Here is an 11,990-nt window from a genome sequence, read left to right as displayed (position 1 = left end):
AACCTCTGGAGGGATCGCAAGGTGATGTCCGAAAAGAGCAGCTTTGGCTTCTGAGCGCACGCAGAGTGCGTCTCACAGACGCCCAAAGCTCTCCGGTGAATACTGCGGCCGAACCAGATGGGTGGGGTTTGTCGATACAGCCTTGCCGGTCAGCGCAGTTGGTTAGAGCAGGGGTCAGCAAACTTTTTCAGCAGGGGGCCGGTCCACTGTCCCTCTGACCTTGTGGGGGGCCGGACTATATTTTGAAAAAATAAAATTTAAAAATGAACGAATTCCTATGCCCCACAAATAACCCAGAGATGCATTTTAAATAAAAGGGCACATTCTACTCATGTAAAAACACGCTGATTCCCGGGCCGGATTGAGAAGGCGATTGGGTCGGATCCGGCCCCCGGGCCTTAGGTTGCCTACCCATGGATTAGAGCATGGCACTGATAAGGACAAGGTCACGGATCTGATCCCCCTATGGGGGCGTATTGCAGGGGTTGGACTAGATGACCCATGAGGTCCCATTGGGCTCTAGGATTCTATTTTTCTGTACCTGTGTGGCTCTCTGGATACTGCTGGACTCCAGCCCGTCGCCAATGGTGAACGATGATGGGAGCCGCTGCACCCCCAAACAACAGCTAGAGGAACAAAGATTAATCCAACTCCTCCAGTCTTTGAACATACAGTGGTACCTTGGGTTACATACGCTTCAGGTTACAGACTCCGCTAACCCAGAAATAGTGCTTCAGGTTAAGAACTTTGCTTCAGGATAAGAACAGAAATCGGGCTCCGGCGGCCCGGCGGCAGCAGGAGGCTCCATTAGCTAAAGTGGTGCTTCAGGTTAAGAACAGTTTCAGGTTAAGAACGGACCTCCGGAACAAATTAAGTACTTAACCCGAGGTACCACTGTGTAAGAGTTATCATTATACGTAGGGCTGCTTCTGAAGACGGTTCGGAAACTTCAGCCAGTGCAGAATTCAGCAGCCAGGTTGCTCACCAGAGCAAGACAGTCTGGGCATATTGCACTGATCCTGATCCAACTGCGCTGGCTACCGATTAGTTTCCAGGCCCAATTTAAAGTGCTGGTTTTTGACCTATAAAGCCTTAAACGGCTCAGGAGCGCAATACCCCAAAGACCGCCTCTTTCCATATGAACCTACCCGAACCCTGAGATCATCTTCTGAGGCCCTCCTTCATGTGCCCTCTCCTCAAGAGCTCTGGAGGGTGGCAACACAAGAACAGGGCCTTTTCTGTGGTGGCTCCCCGTCTGCGGAACGCTCTCCCCAGGGAAGTTCACTTGGCGCCTTCATTATACACATTTGGGCGCCAGGCAAAAACGTTCCTTTTTAAGCAGGCCTTTGGTTGACCTGATCAACATCCTAACCCTTTTAAAATGTGGCTCTTGGGGGGGGCGGTGTTATTGATTTATTCCTTTTATTGTTATTTTATATGCTGTGATCTTTTTATGTGAACCGCCCTGAGACCTCCAGGTACAGGGCGCTATATAAATTCAATAAATTAAATAAAACAAATAAAATAAAATCATAGCATTGCACATTGGAAGCAGCTCCCAATGTTAATCTAGTCTATCGTCTTGCAACTCAGGAATCATAACTAAATAACCCTGATGGGTAGCCATCTAACCGCTGCTTAAGGTAATGGGACCCCTGACCATTAGGTCCAGTCGTGACCGACTCTGGGGTTGCGGCGCTCATCTCGCTTTATTGGCCAAGGGAGCCGGCGTACAGCTTCCGGGTCATGTGGCCAGCATGACTAAGCCGCTTCTGGCGAACCAGAGCAGCGCACGGAAACGCCGTTTACCTTCCCGCCGGAGCAGTACCTATTTATCTATTTGCACTTTGACGTGCTTTCGAACTGCTAGGTTGGCAGGAACTGGGACTGAGCAACGGGAGCTCACCCCATCGCAGGGATTCGAACCGCCGACCTCCTGATCGGCAAGTCCTAGGCTCTGTGCTTTAACCCACAGTGCCACCTGCGTCGCCACGAGGAGAAGAAAACAAGTTTGCTCCATCCACCATGTGGCAACCCTTAACAGTGGGTCCGTAAGTGACTGTGGAGGCCAATTCTGGATCCACACGTCCTTCCACAGTGGGGACATAGGTTTCCAGGCAGGCGTTGATGGTTTGCCAAGCGTGTCTTCCTCCTAGCACGTTTCTCCCTTGCGTCCTGAGTTTGAGCGTCTTCAAAATCCACGACACCTTTGGTCAAGGCTGTTCTCCAACTGGAGCACTCGCAGGCCAGTGTTTCCCAGTTGTCGGTGTTTATACAGTGGTACCTTGGGTTAGTGATGTATGGAAGTGAGAGCTGGACCATAAAGAAGGCTGATCACCGAAGAATTGATGCTTTTGAATTCTGGTACTGGAGGAGACTCTTGAGAGTCCCATGGACTGCAAGAAGATCAAACCTCTCCGTTCTGAAGGAAATCAGCCCTGAGTGCTCCCTGGAAGGACAGATCCTGAAGCTGAGGCTCCAAGACTTTGGCCACCTCATGAGAAGAGAAGACTCCCTGGAAAAGACCCTGATGCTGGGAAAGATGGAGGGCACAAGGAGAAGGGGACAACAGAGGACGAGATGGTGGGACAGTGTTCTCGAAGCTACCAGCATGAGTCTGACCAAACTGCGGGAGGCAGTGGAAGACAAGAGTGCCTGGCGTGCTCTGGTCCAGGGGGTCACCAAGAGTCGGACATGACTAAACGACTAAACAACAACAACCTCGGGTTAAGTACTTAATTCGTTCCAGAGGTCCGTTCTTAACCTGAAACTGTTCTTAACCTGAAGCACCACTTTAGCTAATGGGGCCTCCCGCTGCCACCGCAGCACGATTTCTGTTCTCATCCTGAAGCAAAGTTCTTAACCCGAGGTACTATTTCTGGGTTAGCGGAGTCTGTAACCTGAAGCGTATGTAACCCGAGGTACCACTGTACCACATTTTTTCCCCAGATTTGCCTCGAGAGAGTCTTTGAACCTCTTTTGTTGACGCCTTCCGTTTTTAAGTTCGGAATACAGTGGTACCTCGGGTTACATACGCTTCAGGTGACATACGCTTCAGGTTACAGACTCCGCTACCCCAGAAATAGTGCTTCAGGTTAAGAACTTTGCTTCAGGATGAGAACAGAAATCGTGCTCCGGCGGCGCGGCGGCAGCAGGAGGCCCCATTAGCTAAAGTGGTGCTTCAGGTTAAGAACAGTTTCTGGTTAAGTACGGACCTCCGGAACGAATTAAGTACTTAACCTGAGGTGCCACTGTAGAGGAGTTGCTTTGGAAGACGGTAGTCAGGCATCCGAACAACATGACCAGTCCAACACTGAAGAATCATCGCTTTGACACCGGGGATCAGTTTGTGCGGCGGCATGGAGATGCCCCCACTTCTGGTTCCGCCGCGCAGCCCTTCTGAGTCCCCACTTGACTTGACGCAGAAAGGATAATGGAGTAGGGTCTTTCCGTGTGGCATGTATGTGTGGGGGCGTGTGCAGACCAGCCCCATCCCCACGCCCTCTGTGGATCCGGAGTTGAAGAGCTCTCAGCATTGACTGGGTGCCCCGTTGAAGGGTGCTTGAGACGGGGGGGGGGTGTATTGCATTGCCAAGCTGAGCACCTCGCTCCATCAGCGTGCCAGACAAAAGCCGAGGGCGAGGCGGCAGCGCTGGAGGGCTCTGCTGAGTGTATTAAGTGCTTTAATATTACAGAGGGGGGAAGCAGGAGGAGATGGGTGGGGAAGGCAAGAGGGAGGATGTACATGCCGTCTGGCAGGAGTCATAACAGCCGGAGGCAGCGAAGAAGGACGGGGCTGGCGCACAGAAAGGAAGAATAAAATTATCGCCCGCGTTTGAAAGGGACCCGAAGGGTCATTTAGTCCAACCCGCTGCAACCCAAGTCTGTATGTAGTAGGATCTGATGTGGGGTGCGTAACACACCCACAAGGATGTTTTGCCTCCAGGGTCCCTTTGCTGTGAACAGATAAAAATAATAATACAGTGGTACCTCGGGTTACAAGAGGGACACGAGTGGCGCTGTGGGTTAAACCACAGAGCCTAGGGCTTGCCGATCAGAAGGTCGGCGGTTCGAATCCCCGTGACAACGGGGTGAGCTCCCGTTGCTCGGTCCCTGTTCCTGCCAACCTAGCAGTTCGAAAGCACGTCAAAGTGCAAGTAGATCAATAGGTACCGCTCCGGTGGGAAGGTAAACGACGTTTCCGTGCGCTGCTCTGGTTCACCAGAAGCGGCTTAGTCATGCTGGCCACATGACCCGGAAGCTATATGCCAGCTCCCTCGGCCAATAAAGCGAGATGAGCGCCGCAACCCCAGATTCGGCCACAAATGGACCTAATGGTCAGGGGTCCCTTTACCTTTACCTCGGTTTACAGACACTTCAGGTTACAGACTCTGCTAACCCAGAAATAGTACCTCAGGTTAAGAACTTTGCTTCTGGATGAGAACAGAAATCGTGTGGCAACAGCGGCAGGCCCCATTAGCTAAAGTGGTGTCTCAGGTTAAGAACAGTTTCAGGTTGAGAACGGACCTCCAGAACGAATTAAATTCTTAACCCAAGGTACCACTGTAATAATAAAAATAATAATAATTTATTATTTATACCCCTCCCAGATGCACCCGCCCAGATGGAGCTTGCACAGCAGAACTGCAGGGCAAGAGTTAGTTAGTTAGTTAGTTAGTTAGTTAGTTAGTTAGATAGATAGTTAGCTTATACCCCACCCATCTGGCTGGATTTCCCCAGCCACTCTGGGCAGCTCCCAACAGAAAATCAAAAGCACAATAAAACATCAGTTATTAAAAACTCCCCTCAACAGGGCTGCCTTTAGATGTCTTCTAAAAGTCAGATAGTTCTTTCTCTCCTTGACATCTGATGGGAGGGCGTTCCACAGGGAGGGCGCCACCACCGAGAAGGCCCTCTGCCTGGTTCCCTGTAACCTCACTTCTCGCAAGGAGGGAACCGCCAGAAGGCCCTTGGAGATGGACCTCAGTGTCCGGGTAGAACGATGGGGGTGGAGACGCTCCTTCAGGTCTATTGGGCCAAGGCCGCTTAGGGCTTTCAAGGTCAGCACCGGCAGCGACGAGGCAAACCCCAGCCCTCGGCCAGCAGGATTTATAAGGCTGGATGTAGCCTTATTTCCTGTCAGCTGACCACCCAGGAAGTGGCCGCAGAGGCGGCACCTTCTGGGCAGTTGAAGCACTGCCAGGAGATGAGAGTTCACCCAGTGTGGGGAGAGTCTGGTGCCAGAGTCCTCTTGCTTCCCCCCAGATTAAGACACCCCAGAGCTTTGTATGTCTTTGCAGAAGGAGTTGGGGGCCTGTTGCTCAGCAGCTGCAGATTAAGTGGTGCTAACCGGGGTGGATAGAAATCAATGAAGCAATGATCACCCGTGTCGAAGTGATGATTCTTCAACATCAGCTTCGTTGGACTGGTCATGTTTTGCGGATGCCTGATGATCATCTTCCAAAGCAACTACTCTATTCTGAAGCCACACCTGATATCTCAGAGTCTTTTCTGTTGCTGTCAAATCTGGAGTGAGCTTATGGTCATTGTCTTTAGGAGCATAGAAAGTCGCCTAACACTGAGTCAGACCACTGGCACATTGAGCTGGTTACTGCTTGAGTACTGATTCCATCAATGGTGTCTCTGAAGTATTTGACACATCACTTGGGAAGACAGGTGAACTGATGCCAGTGTACTGGGAGAAGCAAAGATCCCAAGTGTCGAAGCGATGATTCTTCAACATCATCTTCGTTGGACTGGCCATGTTGTGTGGATGCCTGATGATTGTCTTCCAAAGCAACTACTCTATTCCGAACTTAAAAATGGGAAGCGTAATGCTGGCGGTCAACAAAAGAGGCTTAAAGACAAATCTTTTAAAATGTAGTATAAACACCGACAACTGGGGAACGCTGGCCTGCGGGCACTCCAGCTGGAGAACAGCCTTGACCAAAGGTGTCGTGGGCTTTGAAGATGCTCAAACTCAGGACGCAAGGGAGAAACGTGCTAAGAGGAAGGCACGCTTGGCAAATCCACACCGGGATCAAGTCCCATCTGGAAACCAATGTCCCCACTGTGGAAGGACGTGTGGATCCAGAATTGGCCTCCACAGTCACTTACGGACTCACTGTTAAAACCGTGTTTACGGAAGACAATCTTACTCGGCTACGAGGGATCGCCAAAGAAGAGGAAGAAGAAGAAGAAGGAGAAGGAGAAGGAGAAGGAGATGGAGAAGGAGAAGAAGAAGAAGAAGAAGAAGAAGAAGAAGAAGAAGAAGAAGAAGAAGAAGAAGAAGGCTCCATCATAACTTGTTTACACTGTTGAATTTATCTTAATGCTGCTAGCGTTTTCAGCTGCACACAGTTATTTCCCATATATGCAATAAAGGTTTTCCAATCTTCTCTAAACTGTGGAAGGACGTGTAGATCCAGAATTGGCCTCCACAGCCACTTACGGACTCACTTTTAAAACCGTGTTACGGAAAACAATCTTACTCGGCTACGACGGATCGCCAAAGAAGAAGAAGATTTTGCTCAATGGCTCATCCAGCCCTGATAATCTCCACCTCCAGGGCATGTGGCTCCTCCCTCAAGCCAGCACCTCCCACCCACCCACCTGAGCCTCAGCCCCTGGGTCTTCTCTCCGTAACCCCGGTCCTGATCCATACCCGTAACTCTCCTCTCTTCCCAGACCTTTTGAGCTGCCAAGCGCACGAGAGGGAGGGAAGGGGGGTGGGCTGCGAAAGGCTACATTTCGCGTCACACCAGAGGAAATTAAAAAGATTCATGCCACTGGCGTTCGTCTCGTTAAAGGTCCGCGGCTCGTTAAGGCTGGCGCAGCAGGCAAGGACACCTCATAAATTACAGGCGGGCACTCGAAGCAGATGCCCCCCTGACAAGGAGGTGGAAAGGAGGGGGAATCAGCCCCAGATAATCTGACACCGAAAATAGGCTTGGAAGACAGACGCCACTGAGATTTCACAAAGAAGAGGGGGAAATGTGGGTTTTTCACGCCACAGAAGAGGAGGCGTTGTGGGTTGGTCCTGTGGGTTACCCGAGAGGCAAGGTCCAAGTCAAAGGTGCAACGTGGAGGCAGTCTGTAGTAGCTGAAACTGGGTGCAGGACAGGGAGTCGGGTGAAGTCAGGAACAGGCTTGCAAGCAGAGAGCCAGGGCGGATCAGGAGCTCAGGCAGAAAAGCAGGACAGGGTTCGGGCAGGAACTAGCAACCAACAAAGGGACGCGGGTGGCGCTGTGGGTTAAACCACAGAGCCTAGGACTTGCCGATCAGAAGGTCAGCAGTTCGAATCCCCACGACGGGGTGAGCTCCCATTGCTCGGTCCCTGCTCCTGCCAAGCTAGAAGTTCGAAAGCACATCAAGTGCAAGGAGATAAATAGGTACCGCTCTGGCGGGAAGGTAAATGGCGTTTCCGTGCGCTGCTCTGGTTCGCCAGAAGCGGCTTAGTCATGCTGGCCACATGACCCAGAAGCTGTACGCCGGCTCCCTCGGCCAGTAAAGCGAGATGAGCGCCGCAACCCCAGAGTCGGTCACGACTGGACCTAATGGTCTAGGGTCCCTTTACCTTTATAGCAACCAACAATGTTGCTCCCGCAACTTGGGACTGGGGCTGGCTGGCTTTTATCTGCCCCGCGGCACAGGGCGGCCCCGGTCCACAGGTGACTTGCCTCTCCTGGCCTGGAGGCGAGCACTCCTCCTGCGGGAACTTAGTTCCCTCCGCCTCTCTGCCCTGAGCCTCTGCAGCTCAGGAGAGGCTGGAGGGTTCCCGGACCCAGAGGCAACCTCAGCTTCCCCTGACGGGGCTGGGAGTGGAGCACCTGCAGGCAATGGGTCCTCCATCACCTGCGGAGCCAGAGCAGACTCAGCAGATGCCTGCAACTGAGGATCCAGCACAGGTGAGGACCCTTCAGGCTCATGCCCCAGCCCCGGCTCAGCTGGTTCTGGAGGCGGGGAATCCTGTGCAGGCTGGGATCCCTCAGGTTCAGCATCCGAGTCTGAATCCCAGGCCATCACACGTTGGAGGCCATTTCTGAGTCAGCCAGGCAAGTGTCTGGGCGTTCACTGGGTGTGGGTCAGTTTGTACACACGTCTAGATCATAGCAGCCTAGCCTTCTCTCATGTCTCACAGCTGTGGATAAACCAAGAGTTTTAAAGTGGCTAGGGGGCTCCCATTGGCTTCTGACGTCCCTGACGACCTGGAGGTCTAAAAGCTGCACTACCACCTCCTGGCCACTAGTGGCGCCGAAGCGCAGTGAAGATACCCTCTTAGCATATCTAAGCGCTTCTGGCAAAACCAGAGCAGCACACGGAAATGCCATTTACCTTCCCACCAGAGTGGTACCTATTTATCTACTTGCACTTTGACATGCTTTGGAACTGCTAGGTTGGCAGGAGCAGGGACCGAGCAACGGGAGCTCACCCCGTTTGGGGATTCGAACCACCAACCTTCGGATCGGCAAGCCCTAGGCTCTGTGGTTTAACCCACAGCGCCACCCGCGTCCCTACCTATCAGCTAATTGGCGCTGACAGCAAGTCCTGTTTGCAAAGGAGAAAAAATTTGAGAGTTCCCTTTAAGCTTCCTGTGAAGCTGTGCCCTAAAGATGGATGCAGCCAAGATATCGGGTGCCTTCAAAACCTCAAACTCCAGTGTGATGTAGCTGTTAGAGGGCCAGCCGGGCTAGGGGCTCCGAGACCCGAGTTCAAATCCTAACTCAACCATGAAGCATCACCGGTGATGAGTCTCTCTGTCTGTTTGTCTGTCTGTCTGTCTCCACCTGGCCTACTTTGTGGCATAGCTATCAATCGTCCCTTATTTAGTGGGAAAGTCCCTTATCCCAGCACCATGTCCTGCTGCTGTCCCTTATTGATGATGTCCCTTAAATTTCCCGGGTTTCAAAGGAAGCAGCTCCTCTCCCTCCCTCCCTGCCGGCCAGGGAGGAGGGAGGCTCCAACTGGGTTGCTTGGCTGCGTTGCTCACCCAATAAGGAGTCTAAGAACGACGGTGGGTGGAGCTTGCATGCCTTGTGCCAATCAAATCGGCCGCGTTGCCTGGGGACTCGCCTTTGCTCAGCGCTTCCCAGCGGAGAGGTGACGGTGGTTTTCCTTGCTGCATCCCCTTTGCCGGGTTGCTGCGCTGTGGGAACCACCGCTTGAGGCTTCGTTTGGCTGCTGGCTGGGCTTTCTGCCTTTGGCTCGGAGGGGCTCAGAAGTTGAACATACCTGTGCTGGGGAAATCCCTTATTTTGGCTGCTGATCCCTTATTTTTGAGGCTGCTGGTCCCTTATTTTCAAATTTGTAAGTTGACAGCTATGCTTTGTGGGGCGGTTGTTAGGATAAAATTTGAGCCATGCACATACAACAGCAGCAAGCAAGGGAATCTGCATAAACAAATAAGGGGGGGAAATTTCTTCCCAACCACCTTCCAAGAAAGAATGCCAAAGGAGGTCTCTGTCTGTGTGTGATTTTGCGACGAGGCCCGTGGCCAGAGGGAGGTTGCCACTCGCTTAATTGGGATGCTATTCTAAGGCTTCTTGAAAATTTGTGAGCTTTGACACCCTGTTTCTACACTTATTCTACCCCCCTTCCATCTGTTCCACGGCAAAAGTGTACAGAGATTTTTGCATACTGTTGCTGGGCAAAAAGAGGCAGCCTTCTCTTTCATTCTGATATCACTGTTCTTCCCTTTTTACTACTACTGCAACACGCTCTACGTGGGGCTACCTTTGAAGGTGACCCGGAAACTGCAATTAATCCAGAATGCGGCAGCTAGACTGGTGACTGGGAGCGGCCGCCGGGACCACATAACACCGGTTCTGAGAGATCTGCATTGGCTCCCAGTACGTTTCCAAGCACAATTCAAAGTGTTGGTGCTGACCTTGAAAGCCCTAAATGGCCTCGGTCCTGTATCCCTGAAGGAGCGTCTCCACCCCCATTGTTCTGCCCGGACACTGAGGTCCAGCTCCGAGGGCCTTCTGGCGGTTCCCTCACTGCGAGAAGTGAGGTTACAGGGAACCAGGCAGAGGGCCTTCTCGGTACTGGCGCCCACCCTGTGGAACACCCTCCCTTCAGATGTGAAGGAAATAAGCAGCTATCCTATCTTTAAAAGACATCTGAAGGCAGCCCTGTTCAGGGAAGTTTTTAATATTTAACGCTATACTGTTTTTAACACTTGATTGGGAGCCGCCCAGAGTGGCTGGGGAAACTCAGCCAGATGGGCGGGGTATAAATAATAAATTATTATTATTATTATTATTATTATTATTATTATTCCTCTGCCTCAGTCGTCACAACGCCCCTGCAAGGGCGTTCGCACTGAAAGAAAAGGGATAACAGTAGCTGGCTGGATTTATAAGGACATCAGAAGTGCGTCCTCTTCTCATCAATGGTATTTTAATATTTTTTTGGAAGCTGCCCAGAGTGGCTGGGGAAGCCCAGCCAGATGGGCGGAGTATAAATAATAAATTAGTATTATTATTATTATTATGGCCAGAAGAAAGAACCGAATTAGAACAAAACATTGAGATTGAAGTCCATAAAAAGGTTAAATATTTAGGGATTTGGTTAATATCAAGAAATATAAACCTATTTAAAAATAACTATGAAGAAAGAAATTTAGAAATATGGAGCAGAATGAATCTCTCAATGTTAGGAAAAATATCGGCGATTAAAATGAATGTGTTGCCAAAAATGCTATTTCTTTTTCAGTCAATACCGGTCATCCAGAAAGATGAATGCTTTAAAAAATGGCAGAAAGAGATTTCAAGATTTATCGGGAGGGGGTGGCAAAAGGCCAAAGATAAAACATAAAATACTTACAGATGTAAAAGACAGAGGCGGGTTTGCCCTCCCAGACCTTAAATTGTATTACGAATCTGCTTGTTTGGTATGGATCAGGGACTGGATGAGATTGGATAAGCAAGATAAGCAAAATTTTAGGGTACACACACACACAAACAGCAAACACACGCTCCACAGAAAACCCCAATCTTTCGCCCTTCAAAATTTAGGAAATATTCCCTGAGAAAGCTACACGTTATTTTAGCCCACAGAACAATCCCAAATAGCTCTCCTGATTATTCTAAATTTATTTCCTCTACAGAAGGAAATATCCTGCAGGCAGCTTTCCCAATAGTTCTTTCACTTACAAATCCTGTCTTTGGGGCATATATTGTGTATGTAGAGGGGATGTCCTGTGACCTGGATTCAAGATTTACCATCTCAAAATAATAGCCAGACTGCCCAGGTAATGCAATCAGCAAAACATTATCAGGTTTCTTGGCAGACAGGAGAGAAGCCACACTCTCAAATTTCTGCACCCCTATTTCTGTGATGTATGTATGATGCTTTTTGGGGGGTTCTTTGACTAAGGGGTTGGGGCAATGTCTAAAGTCTTAAATGTTCCTGCAGTTTGTTTACCTCCTAGCAAGAAGGGAGCAGAACTCTTTTGCAACAGAAAAATTAAAATCTTCTTTACTTTCACTGAAAGCTGCCTCCATCCTTTCTCAGACCAGTCATGGACTTAGGGGGCTCAGAGTCCCTTGTGGCAGCAAAGATCACCCCAACCCCCAGTTTTCTACAGCAGTGGCCATCTGTGTAAGGTAAAGGGACCCCTGACCATTAGGTCCAGTCGTGGCCGACTCTGGGGTTGCGGCGCTCATCTCACTTTATTGGCCAAGGGAGCCAGCGTACAGCTTCCGGGTCATGTGGCCAGCAGGACTAAGCCACTTCTGGCGAACCAGAGCAGCGCATGGAAACGCCATTTACCTTCCTGCTGGAGGGGTACCTATTTATCTACTTGCACTTTTGACGTGCTTTCGAACTGCTAGGTTGGCAGGAGCAGGGACCGAGCAACGGGAGCTCACCCTGTCGCGGGGATTCGAACCGCCGACCTTCTGATCGGCAAGTCCTAGGCTCTGTGGTTTAACCCACAGCACCACCCGCGTCCCGGCCCTCTGTGTAGGGTTGATGTATTTCAGGA

The 11,990-nt window shown here is 50.7% G+C and overlaps 1 long non-coding RNA gene across 1 annotated transcript in view; it reads right to left on the bottom strand.

The window, feature by feature from the left end:
* LOC308467554 overlaps positions 1 to 11,990 on the bottom strand; it is a 302,202-nt gene that overhangs the window by 90,393 nt on the left and 199,819 nt on the right. The gene's annotated exons all lie outside the window — the stretch shown is intronic.

Source organism: Podarcis pityusensis (genome assembly GCF_964106645.2).
Source record: "Podarcis pityusensis genome assembly, chromosome: 18".
Classification (NCBI taxonomy): Eukaryota; Metazoa; Chordata; class Lepidosauria; order Squamata; family Lacertidae; genus Podarcis; species Podarcis pityusensis.
This window is presented reverse-complemented; position numbering and strand designations above follow the sequence as displayed.